Raw genomic sequence first — 13,446 nt, 5'->3', positions numbered from 1 at the left:
CAAAATGGATGCCTATGTTTTCTTCAAGGAGTTTTATAGTTTAGCAGCTATATTTAGGTCTACAATCCATTTTGTGTTAATATTTGTATACTGTTTGAGGAAAGAGTCAAATTTCCTTCTTTTTCATGGATATCCAGTTGTCCAATCACCATTTGTTGAAAAGACTGTTTTTCCCCCTATTAAGGGGGATTTGGGCACCATTGTCAAAAATCAGTTGATCACAAATTCACAAATATAAGAGTTTAATTCTGTACTCTCAATGCTATTCCATTGATCTGTATGTCTAGACTCACACCAGTACCTTACCATCTTTTTTTTTTTTTAATTTATTTATTTGACAGACAGAGATCACAAGTAGGCAGAGAAGCAGGCAGAGAGAGAGAGGGAAGCAGGCTCCCTGCTGAGGAGGAATCGATCCCAGAAACCTGGGAACATGACCTGAGCTGAAGGCAGAGGCCCAACCCACTAAGCCACCCAGGCGCCCTCACCATCTTGATTACTGTAGCTTTGTATTAAATTTTGAAATTGGAAAGTATGATTCTTTAAACTTTGTTTTTCTTTCTCAAGACTCTTTTGGCTATTTTGGGTTTCTTAAATTTCCATCTGAATTCTGGGTTCAGTTTATTTCTTTCTGCCCAACAAAAGGCAGCTAGGATTCTAATACAGGTCACAATGAATTTGTAGATCAGTTTGGGGAGTAGTACCACCTTAATAATACTAAGTCTTCTGATCCATGAACATGGGATTTTTTTTTTCATTTAGTTAGATTTCCTTTAATTTCTTTCAATAATGCCTTTTAGTCTTCAGTATATAAACTTACACTTCTTTTGTTGAATTTATTCCTAGGTATTTCTTTTTATGTTATTATTATAAGTGGATTCAAATTGAGTTTTACCTTCCTCTTTATCTTTTCCTAAATCTTAAAATTATTTCTACTGATAACCTGATACTCTTATAAGGAGAAAGAATATGAAAAATGTTTCAGCTTCATGAAGATTTGAGAATCCGGGATATGTATTTTTCTGAGGATTTTTTTTTTTTGATGTCTGAATTTGTGTTGTAGTTTGATTCGAATAATTCATGCAGTTTCTAATAGAGTTTGAGAAATTAGCTTCATCTTAACTGCATGTTTAACACATTGTAAAGATGCAAAGTACAAGTGTATTACTTGTAACATACCAGATTTTAGGCTCATTATTTAATGAAAATGAAAGATGTTTTGTTGGAAATAAGATCAATAAACACTTGCTTTATAACCTTTAGTCTATAAAGCAAGTCAAAGCACTTCATGGTCCTACAGAGTAGAGGGGAAAGGGGGATGAGGATCTCAGTGAGAAGAAAAAAAATACCTGTTTTCTTGGTCCAAATTTTCAATGCAGCTGACCCAACAGAGAAATTAGTTGAATCATCTGCCCATGCCCAGATCTCACTCCATGCTGTAAATTACCTTTCCCTTGCAGGTTTATTACACTGTAGCTTTAAATCAGCTCCCATCAGCTAACTGAATCACCAGGCCCCTTGGAGACCTCCATTGGAAATCTCAACCAAAGACTTGAGTTTATGGCTTCAACCTGTCCTTCACAGTATTAAGGGTTGGTTGATTGGTTGATTGGTTGGTTGGTTGGTTGGTTGGTTTTAAATCAAATAGAACTTTCTCAAATTAGTGACAGGGACATTTATTTTGAGCTTTTAGCTGTTTTAGTGAATATAGGGCTTGTTTTGTTATTGTAGTGGCTACAGGGAGTCAGGTCATCTGTAACAGATCTAAAAGATGCCCGGATCACAGAGATGGTCCCCTGAGGAAGGCTGATACCTCCACATCTAAAATCATAGCTCTCGGTGAGAAAAATTACAGGCCAAAATATTCTACAAGGAGAACAAGAGCCCAGCTGCAGCAGTCACTCAGATGAGCTCTTGGGAAAATAGTCTATAACCTAGGACTATCGGCCTTTACCTTACCAGAAGGTGTACACTGAAACTCAGAATTTTCTCTATATATTTTATTTTATTTTAGAAACAAATCTATGGTCCTCAGCCTCAGAGAGACAAGAACAGAATTGATAATGGTATTCGAATCCTCTTAACAACTTCCAGCCTTTCAAACAAAAACCTGGGTAAATTGAATCTCTTCTCGCAAAACCTAGACTTTAAAAGTCCTGTATACCAATTTCTCTACCCTCTTTTCTCAACATAAAAAGGAACAAGAAAGAACTGAAGATGCAGTCAGTCCCTGGGGTATCTCTAAGATAAAACAGACAAGGTGTCCTGACACTCCTCTCTATAAAAGACCTATTCCTTTCTTTCACAACCAGAACCAACCCAGAATTCTGCAGCCCTTTAAGGACTCAGATGCTGTGCACATCCAAATAACACTAATCTCACCTCTTGAGAGAGGAAATTGAGTCAAGGAGTCCAGGTAAGAAAGGTCAGGGTCTTCTACAGGCCCTCCTGGGGATGAGCAAGAGGCTATCACACTGAAAGCAAACCGAATAAAAGTGTCAAGGTTGTAACCAATATTCTCCTCATGAGGTAGAATCCTGTATGATAACATTTTCATCAGTACAAACTCTCAGGCAAATTGTTCTGTTCCTCTCTCCCTGGGAAGCTTAACCCAAACCCTCAGCCAATCTTTTTCTCAGCAGTCACAGAACACTCTCTTGCCCTGCATCTGTATGATTTCTTTGCAAGACCTTCCCTCTGCAGATGGACTGATAGGTCCACGTTCTTCCCTTTACCGCTATGCCTGGCTCTGAGAAGCTAGGCTTAGCCAACTATAGGTCAGCAACTAGAGAGCCATTTAAGGTTAAGTCCTCAAAGAGAAATACTCTTTTTTTTTTTTTTTCCCCTGACAGTGACGGGGTCTAAGAAAGTGCCTTCAGGTGATGAATCATCTTGTTCTTAAATGAGGCAAAATAGAAAAGCAAACATATAATAGACTTTATAATGTTCCTTTTAGACTTTAACGTCACCCATTTACAGAATGCGCCATGTTTCAGAATATCCTTCCTCATGTGAATCTTCATTTCTGCCTTGCATTCTCAAGCTTCAAGGCCAAGGAATCCTAGTGGAAGAAAAGCCTCTGGCTGGATTGATTTTTACTGTCATTACAAGGTTATCTTATAGAATAGCAGGTGAACAGGATTCATTTTATTCAGATAGCGAGAATGGACTCCACATCCTCGTCTGGTTTCCTGATGGGATCAGCCTGGCCTATAATTATATATCAATCCTTGCCCCTAATGGGCACACAGATTCCTTTAATGTGTGGAATCCCTTTGACAGTTTTCAGCATACATTAGCTGACTGAACACTTGTTGGGAAATTGAATGACAGGTTTGGCAATGGTTCTTTAAAATTTCATCTACAGAAAACAAGAAGAGTGAAGATTCATCCCTCTTGATCGTTTCACCAGACATGTCTGCATGAATCCACAAGGGCTAAATGAATTGCATCATGACTCACTGATGGCAAATTGGGTGAACGTGGGATAGACTTCACTTACATTTCTAGTCAAGAGGGATTATCACTGTCTATTAAGTAATCTTTACAGCTTTGCTTTTCTCTATTTTCATTATTCCCCCCTCTATTTTCAAAATAAGTATTTTAAATTGGATTAAAAGACATTAGTTCCCCTTAAACTTACCCTAACCACAATATCAGGTGCTTATTAATAACTAAAAATGTTAATTGAATGAATCCATAGAACAAAAATGGAGAATCAGGTGGTATAATACTAAGTAAAAATGAATAACTTAAAATTGGAGTTATATTGCTAAAATATATAAAAATTGAATACATATATGGACAACTTTAAAAGACAACAGACAAATGAAAACATTGATTTTGTTATGGGATCAAATTGAAGGAATTTCCTATCTTGTCATATCTAACACTAATTACAACAAAAAATTAAGACTAAAGCCAACACTAAAATTAGATGAATCTGATCATACACAAAACTATGTGTATGTGAGGCAATGAAATTAGAAAGCTAATAATATTACAGGAGTTGATCAAAAGATTTGAAGCATGGTCTCAAGTTATCTACCTCAGTTTACCTAGCCAAAAATGACAGATAAACTATAGATAAACCCTTCTTGACTGCCGTCTTTGGATAATCCTATATTTCAGTTCAATAAAGACTTATTTATTTATTTATTTGATTTATGAGTGAGAGAGAGAGAGAGAGAATCTGAGGCAGAATTCCCACTGAGTGCAGAGCCAGAGGTAGGGTTTGATCTCACCACCCTGAAATTATAACCTGAGCCAAAACCAAGAGTCAGACACTCAGCTGACTGGGCCACCCAGACACCCCTAATAAAGACTTGTAAGAAGAAAAAGGAAAAAACTGGCAAGGTTAAAAAGGAAAACATCCTTTTCCAAAACTGGATTATATAAAACTCAAAGTGAGTATTATGCTGAACTGTCAGGGCCAACAATAAGGAAATAGGAATAGTGGCCCCCTCTGATGTGACCCCTGCCAAAAGGGTACCAAGAGCATCAAACTTCCTTGCCCTCATGAATTCTTTCTCTTGACCTTAAATCTCTTGACTTGAAACTCATGATCTCTTAAAATGTTATGGATCCTAGTTTTGACTCTAGAGAAAATATGCACTTTAAGCATCTGCTCCATCATCTAAAGCTGAGAAAACTCCCACAAATATAGTCAGACTTGCTGTGACCCCATGTTAATTTAGTGGCCCCCAATTTTCATTGTCCTTGGCAGTATCCTTGGCAGACCATCTCACAATGGTCTCTTCTCTCTTTTTAGTACTATTATTTTTTGCTTTTATTGGAATTATATTGAAATAATTAGAGGTTTACATGCAATTCTGAAAGATGATAGGGTCTTCATACACTCGGCCCAGTTTTCTCCAATGATAACATTTTATAAAATTTTAGTGTAACAGCACAACTAGGATATTGACTTTGAGACAATCCCCTGATCTAATTCAGATTGTGCTTAACCGTGTGTGTGTGTGTGTGTGTGTGTGTGTGTGTGTGGTGTCAAGTTTTTTTTTTTTTTTAATTCACATATAATGTATTATTTGCCCCAGGGGTACAGGTCTGTGAAACATTAGGCTTACACACTTCACAGCACTCACCATAGCACATACCCTCCCCAATGTCCATAAGCCAACCACCCTCTCCTTACCCTCCTCCCCCTGGCAACCCTCAATTTGTTTTGTGAGATTAAGAGTCTCTTATAGGTTGTCTCCCTCCTGATCCCATCTTGTTTCATTTTTTCCTTCCCTATCCCTCAAACCCCCCACTGTGCCTCTCAAATTCCTCATATCAGGTGGATCATATGATAATTGTCTTTCTCTGATTGACTTATTTGACTCAGCATAATACCCTCTAGTTCCACCTGTATCATTGCAAATGTCAAGATTTCATTTCATTTGATGGCTGAATTGTATTCCATTGTCTATATATACCACATCTTCTTTATCCGTTCATCTGCTGATGGACATCTAGGTTCTTTCCATAGCTTGGCTATTGTGGACATTGCTGCTATAAACATTTGGGTACATGTGCCCCTTTGGATCATTACATTTGTAGCTTTATGGTAAATACCCTGCAGTGCAATTGCTGGGTCATAGGGTAGCTTTATTTTTGACTTTTTGAGGAACCTCCATGCTGTTTTCCAGAGTGGCTGCACCAGCTTGCATTCCCACCAATATCTGTCGTTTCCTGACTTGTTAATTATAGCCATTCTGACTGGTGTGAGGTGGTATCTCATTGTGGTTTTGATTTGTATTTCCCTGATGCCAAGTGATGTGGAACACTTTTTCATGTGTCTGTTTGCCATCTGGATGTCTTCTTTGCAGAAATGTCTGTTCATGGCCTCTGCCCATTTCTTGATTGGACTATTTGTTCTTTGGGTATTGAGTTTGATAAGTTCTTTATAGGTTTTGGATACTAGCCCTTTATCTGATATGCCATTTGCGAATATCTTCTCCCATTCTGTCAGTTGTCTTTTGTTTTTTTTTGACTGTTTCCTTTGCTGTGCAAAAGCTTTTGATCTTAATAAAGCCCCAGTAGTTGATTTTTGCCCTTGCTTCCCTTGTCTTTGGCTATGTTTCTAGGAAGAAGTTGCTACAGCTGAAGTTGAAGAGGTTGCTGCCTGTGTTCTCTTCAAGGATTTTGATGGATTTCTGTCTCACATTGAGGTCTTTTATCCATTTTGAGTCTATTTTTGTGTGTGGTGTAATGAAATGATCCAGTTTCATTTTTCTGCATGTAGCTGTCCAATTTTCCCAACAACATTTTTTGAAGAGACTGTCTTTTTTCCATTGGACATTCTTTCCTAGTTTGTCAAGGATTAGTTGACCATAGAGTTGAGGGTCCATTTCTGGGCTCTCTATTCCTTTTTATTGATCTATGTGTCTGTTTTTGTGCCAGTACCATACTGTCTTGATGATGGCAGCTTTGTAATAGAGCTTGAAGTCTGGAATTGTGATGCAGCCAACTTTGGTTTTCTTTTTCAACATTTCTCTGGCTATTTGGGGTCTTTTCTGGTTCTATATAAATTTTAGGATTATTTGTTCCATTTCCTTGAAAAATGTTGATGGTATTTTGATAGGGATTGCATTAAATGTGTAGATTGCTTTAGGTAGCATAGACATTTTCACAATATTTGTTCTTCCAATCCATGAGCATGGAACATTTTTCCATTTCCTCAATTTCTTTCATGAGTACTTTATAGTTTTATGAGTACAGATTCTTTGCCTCCTTGGTTAGGTTTATTCCTAGGTATCTTATGGTTTTAGGTGCAACTGTAAATGGTATTGACTCCTTAATTTCTCTTTCTTCTGTTTTGTTGTTGGTGTATAGAAATGCAACTAATTTCTGAGCATTGATTTTATATCCCGACCCTTTACTGAATTCCTGTACAAGTTCTAGCAGATTTGTAGTGGAGTCTTTTGGGTTTTCCACAGAAAGTATCATATCATCTGCAACGAGTGAGAGTTCGACTTCTTCTTTGCTGATTTGGATGCCTTTTATTTCTTTTTGTTGTCTGATTGCTGAGGCTAGGACTTCTAGTACTATGTTGAATAGCAGTGGTGATAATGGACATCCTGGCCGTGTTCCTGACCTTAGCAGAAAAGCTCTTAGTTTTTCTCCATTGAGAATGATATTCACTGTGGGTTTTTCATAGATAGCTTTGATGATATTGAGGTATGTACTCTCTATCCCTACACTGTGAAGAGTTTTTATCAAGAAAGGATGTTGTACTTTGTCAAATGCTTTTTCAGCATCTATTGAGAGTATCATATGATTCTTGTTCTTTCTTTTATTAATGTATTGTATCACATTGATTGATTTGCAGATGCTGAACCAACCTTGCAGCCCTGGAATAAATCCCACATAGTCGTGGTGAATAATCCTTTTAATGTACTGTTGGATCCTATTGGCTAGTATTTTGGTGAGAATTTTTACATCTGTGTTCATCAAGGATAGTGGTTGGCAATTCTCTTTTTTGATGGGGTTTTTGTCTGGTTTGGGAATCAAGGTAATGCTGGCCTCATAAAATGAGTTTGGAAGTTTCCATCCATTTCTATTTTTTGGAACAGTTTCAGGAGAATAGGTATTAATTTTTCCTTAAATGTTTGGTAGAATTCCCCTGGGAAGCCATCTGGCCCTGGGCTCTTGTTTGTTGGGAGATTTTGGATGACTGCTTCAATCTCCTTACTTGTTATGGGTCTGTTCAGGTTTTCTGTTTCTTCCTGGTTCAGTTTTGGTAGTTCATATGTCTCTAGGAATGCATCCATTTCTTCCAGATTGTCAAATTTGCTGGCGTATAGTTGTTCATAATATGTTCTTATAATTGTTTGTATTTCTTTGATGCTGATTATGATCTCTGCTCTTTCATTCATGATTTTATTTATTTGGGTCCTTTCTCTTTTCTTTTTGATAAGTCTGGCCAGGGGTTTATCAAACTTATTCTTTCAAAGAACCAGCTCCTAAAAAAAAAAAAAAAAAAAAAAAAAAAAAAAAAGAACCATCTCCTAGTTTCCTTGATTTGCTCTACTGTTTCATTGATTTCTCTTCTGATCTTTATTATTTTTCTTCTCCTGCTGGGTTTAGGCTTTATTTGCTATTCTTTCTCCAGCTCTTTTAGGTGTAGGGTTAGTTTGTGTACTTGAGACCTTTCTTGTTTCTTGAGAAAGGCTTGTATCACTATATACTTTCTTCTTAGGACTGCCTTTGCTGTGTCCCACAGATTTTGAACAGTTGTATTTTCATTATCTTTTGTTTCCATGAATTTTTTCTATTCTTTTTAAATTTCCTGATTGAACCATTCATCCTTTAGTAGGATGCTCTTTAGCCTCCATGTATTTGGGTTCTTTCCAACTTTCCTCTTGTGATTGAGCTCTAGCTTCAGAGCATTGTGGTCTGAAAATATGCAGGGAATGATCCCGATCTTTTGGTACTGGTTGAGACCTGATTTGTGATCCAGGATGTGATCTATTTTGAAGAATGTTCCATGTGCACTACAGAAGAATATGCATTCTGTTTCTTTGGGATGGAACGTTCTGAATAGATCTGTGATGTCCATCTGGTCCAGTGTGTCATTTAAGGCTTTTATTTCCTTATTGATCTTTTGCTTGGATGATCTGTCCATTTCAGTGAGGGGGGCATTAAAGTACCCTACTATTATTGTATTATTGTCAATGTGTTTCTTTGATTTTGTTATTGATTGGTTTATATAGTTGGCTGCTCCCATGTTAGGGGCATAGATATTTAAAATCATTAGATCTTCTTGTTGGAAAGGCCCTTTGAGTATGACATAGTGTCCTTCCTCATATCTTACTATAGTCTTTGGCTTAAAATCTAATTTATCTGATATAAGGATTGCCACCCCAGCTTTCTTTTGATGCCCATTAGCATGGTAAATTGTTTTCCACCGCCTCACTTTAAATTTGGAGGTGTTTGGGGGTTTAAAATGAGTTTCTTGTACATAGCATATTGATGGGTTTTGTTTTTTTATCCATTCTGCTAGCCTGTGTCTTTTGATTGGGGCATTGAGCCTATTTACATTCAAGGTAACTATTGAGAGATACGAATTTAGTTCCATCCTATTGCCTGTAAGGTGACTATTACTGTATATAGTCTCTGTGCCTTTCTGGTCTACTACTTTTAGGCTCTCTCTTTGCTTAGAGGACCCCTTTCAATATTTCCTGTAGGGCTGGTTTTGTGTTTGCAAATTCTTTTAGTTTTTGTTTGTCCTGGAAGCTTTTTATCTCTCCTTCTATTTTAAATGATAGCCTAGCTGGATATAGTATTCTTGGTTGCATGTTTTTCTCAATTAGTGCTCTGAATATATCATGCTGGTTCTTTCTGGCCTGCCAGGTCTCTATGGATAACTCTGCTGCCAAACTAATATTTTTACCATTGTATGTTACAGACTTCTTGTCTGGAGCTGATTTCAGGATTTTCTTTGTTGGTAAGACTTGTAGTTTTACTATTAGATGATGGTGTGTGGACCTATTTTTATTGATTTCAAGGGGGGTTCTCTGTGTCTCCTGGATTTTGATGCTTGTTCCCTTTGCCATATTAGGGAAATTCTCTACTATAATTCTCTCCAATATACCTTCTGCCCCCCTCTCTCTTTCTTCTTCTGAAATCCCAATCATTCTAATATTGTTTCATCTTATGGTATCACTTATCTCTTGAATTCTCCCTTTGTGGTCCAGTGGTTGTTTGTCTCTCTTGTCTCTTTTGCTCAGTTTCTTTATTCTTCATCATTTGGTCTTCTATATCATTAATTTTCTCTTCTGCCTCATTTATCCTAGAATTAAGAGCCTCCATTCTTTACTGCACCTCATTAAAAGCTTTTTTGATTTCAGCTTGGTTAGATTTTAGTTCTTTTATTTCTCCAGAAAAGGGATTTTATTTCTCCAGACAGGGTTTCTCTAAAATCTTCCTTGTCTTTTTTGAGCCCAGCTAGCACCTTGAGAATCATCATTCAGAACTCTAGATCTGACGTATTCTCAATGTCTGTATTGATTAGGTCCCTAGCCTTTGGTACTGCCTCTTGTTCTTTTTTTTGTGGTGAATTTTTCTGCCTTATCCAGATAAGAATATATGAACGAGAGAATAAAATACTAAAAAGGTGTCAAAGACAACAGAAAAATGTATGCTTACCAAATCAGAAGAGATTCCCAAACTGGGGGGAGAAGAAAGGGAGTAAAAAATTTTTTTTTAATTTTTGTATATGTATAATAAATTTTATATAAATATGTATAAATAAAAAATACGTATAAATTTTGTATATGTATACTTAAATATATATGTATATACATATGTATATATATACATTATGTATATTATATATTTGGCAATATATATTATGTGTATATATATATACACATATACATTATGTATATATACATAATATATATATATTAGACTGGTGAATAGAACAGAGCCACCCACTTGATACTTGATTTTGGGTGTATTTTGGTGTCTCAGAAGAAACTACCTCCCAAAATTTTAAAGAAAGAAAAATTATATATATACAAAAATAATGGTAAACATGATGAATGGATAGAATATGACTGTAAAGATGAAAATTTAAAAAGAAGTTCTAAAAAAGGAATTGATAAGATAAGTTGGTTGGAAAAAGAAAGAAAAAGAAAGTGGAGAGAATCTGCTCAGGCTGGAGACTAGAACAAAGCCCTGTGCTAGATTTAGGGTATATTTTGATCTATTAGAAGAATTGTATCCCAAAAATATACATATAGGTTTTATGTATAACCTATATATGTATACACAAAATAAAGTTAAATACAATATGTATCTAAATTTATGTTAGATACACAAATAAAGTTAGATACAATGAAGGATATAATATGACTATAATAATGAAGGCTCAAAAATATTTTTTTAGAAAGGTATCGTTATGACAAACTAGTTAAAAAACATTAAAAGAGGAAAGAGGAGAAGTTAAAAAAATTAGAATAAGAAAAAAGTAAAATTTAAAAAATTTAATTAACTTTGCAAGACTAAAGAATCATGGGGAGAAAACCATGAATTCCATGCTTTGCTTTCCCTTTCTCTGGAATTCCACTGCTCTCCTTGATCAGTAAGCTTGGTCTTGGCTGGATGTTCTTGCTGATCTTCTGGGGGAGGGGCCTGTTGTAGTGATTCTCAAATGTCTCTGCGGGAGGCAGAATTGCACCACCCTTGCCAGGGGCCGGGCTAAGCAATCTGCTCGTGTTCACTGTCCGGAGGTTTTGTTCCCTGAACGCTTTCCATAGAGCTCTGGAGGACAGGAATGAAGATGGCGGCCGCCCAGTCTCCAGCCCAGAGGAGCCGAGAGATCGGGCCCTGCTCCTCAGTGTGCCCTCAGAGAAAAGCTGTCAATCCCTCCTGTCTCCCTGGTCTCCCACCGCACTCCGAGCTCACCTGGCCTGTGACCGAGCATTTCTATCACTGGCCCACAGCCTGCTTGAAGTCTCCAAACCCAGCAGATTCCTGCTGCGTGTTCCTGAACTGCATCTCCTGGAGGAGGAATGTAAGTTTCCTGAGATCTTCCACTTGTGGGGTTCCTGCTCAAAGAGCAATGGCCCAATTGTGTCACAGATCATAGTTTAAGGGAACCCCAAGCTGAGAGCTCACGCCTCAGCTCCATCTCTGCTGCCAGCTTCCCTGTTCTGATACCTGGCAACTCTGCCACACTCAGACACCTCTGATCCTTCTGTGACCCCATGGTACCTGAGACCACACTGTCCCCGCGAGGGCTCCACCCCTGCTTAGCCTCTGGATCGCCATCCCTCAGTGGAGCAGACTTCTAAAAGTTCGGATTTTGTGCTCCATTGCTCCACCACTTTCCAGGAGCCAGTCCCTCCCCCCGCGGTCTGTCTCCCTGTAGCTTTGGATTCACATCTCTGCATGTCCTACCTTTCAGAAAGTGGTCGATTTTCTGTTTCTAGAATTGCTGCTCTTCTTCTCTTCCATCTCCTATTGGGTTTGTATGTGTTTGGAATGGTTTGATAACTATCTAGCTGAACTTCTGCGACCTGATGTCTTCTCAGTCTGCTACTCCTTTGCCATCTTGACTCTCCATTTGTTAAGTTTTATACCATTTTTTTGATGGCCTCCAGTTTTTGCCAAATTACTTCCCCTAATGTTCTCTTCAGTCATAGTGCATTCAGAATATTTTCAAAGTGCAATCCACACAACAATTAATCTGGAGTGTTCTGCATCTGCCCCAAATTGGAGACTCACTTGTTTACGATTCATCTGTTCAATGGTCCATATCTACTTTCTTTTTAGCATTACAGGGAATGAATTTTCTTGGACTTAGATGAATGTGAGTCATCTTTGGGTTAAACTGTTCCATCTGGGTATAGATTCCAACTTCTTCATGGTTTATTCATTCATTCAAAAAATATTTACTGGTTGATTACAGAGTCCTCAAAGTAGTGTCTGAGGAGCTCGGTGTACAGTGGGAAAAAACAACCAGGCTCTCTGCTCTCAGAAGACTTATGATCTAAGCGTCCCAGATCATGCCAACTACGAACTTCTAGAATCAAGGAGGTAGGGATTAGCTGAAAGGGTGGATGTGCTTTTTAAAAGTTCAATGCAATTTCCTCATTTGTCTTAACAAATAAATGACCTTCATCTGGCTTCCCTGGGAATCCATCTCCTTAAAGAAAGAAGAGAATATATTACAAGTGGGATTCAAAGAGAAATACTGTGGGAGCATTCAGTTTCTGACATCTCAAGGGGTTACACAGCATAAGCCAAGCAACCTAAACCATTATCTTGAAAGAAAATTTCTCAAATTCTTGTCCTTTAGTGTGGCACCAGCCAAGCTCGAAGAACCTAGTCCATACAGTTCATCTAAGTGGAGAGAGGATCCTTTCCAACCAGAAGCTTGATGTAGAATGACACAACCGGGAAAGACTTGGGGGGAAAACAAAACAAAACAAAACAAAACAAAGAGAAACAAATAAAAAGAGTTGCACTTATACCACACATTCAGGTTACAGTGTGAGTGAAATTTGCTATCAGGCTACCTGAACGTTAAAGAAACAAAAACTATAATCACCGAAGATATTAGAACTGTATCCAAAGTTCAAACAGAACAAAGTCCTTAGCCTCAGCCTGACTTATTCAGAATCTTGGAATATATCTTGGGGGTAACTCTTCAGGGTCCACCCTTCTAAAACTCATTCTCCTACCCAGACTCTGCATAGGGTATTTTACGGTGGAAACTACCAGATGGTTCCACCTGCCTTTTACCAGTCCAAACCTTACTCATCCGTTCCTTGGGCAAGGATTTGCAACCAAATTCTTATTCAAGTGCTTGCCTTGACTCAAGGCTCTTTTTTTAGAGTAAATGCTGCCTTTGCACAGACACCCTGTTATCAGCTGTTGTGCACAAATCTGGTAGCCCCTTTTCTGGGCTAGCATACTAGTTAGGATACTAAA

This window comes from Lontra canadensis, unplaced genomic scaffold (assembly GCF_010015895.1).
Source record: "Lontra canadensis isolate GAN:19392208 unplaced genomic scaffold, GSC_riverotter_1.0 scaffold21, whole genome shotgun sequence".
NCBI classification, from domain to species: Eukaryota; Metazoa; Chordata; class Mammalia; order Carnivora; family Mustelidae; genus Lontra; species Lontra canadensis.
This window is presented reverse-complemented; position numbering follows the sequence as displayed.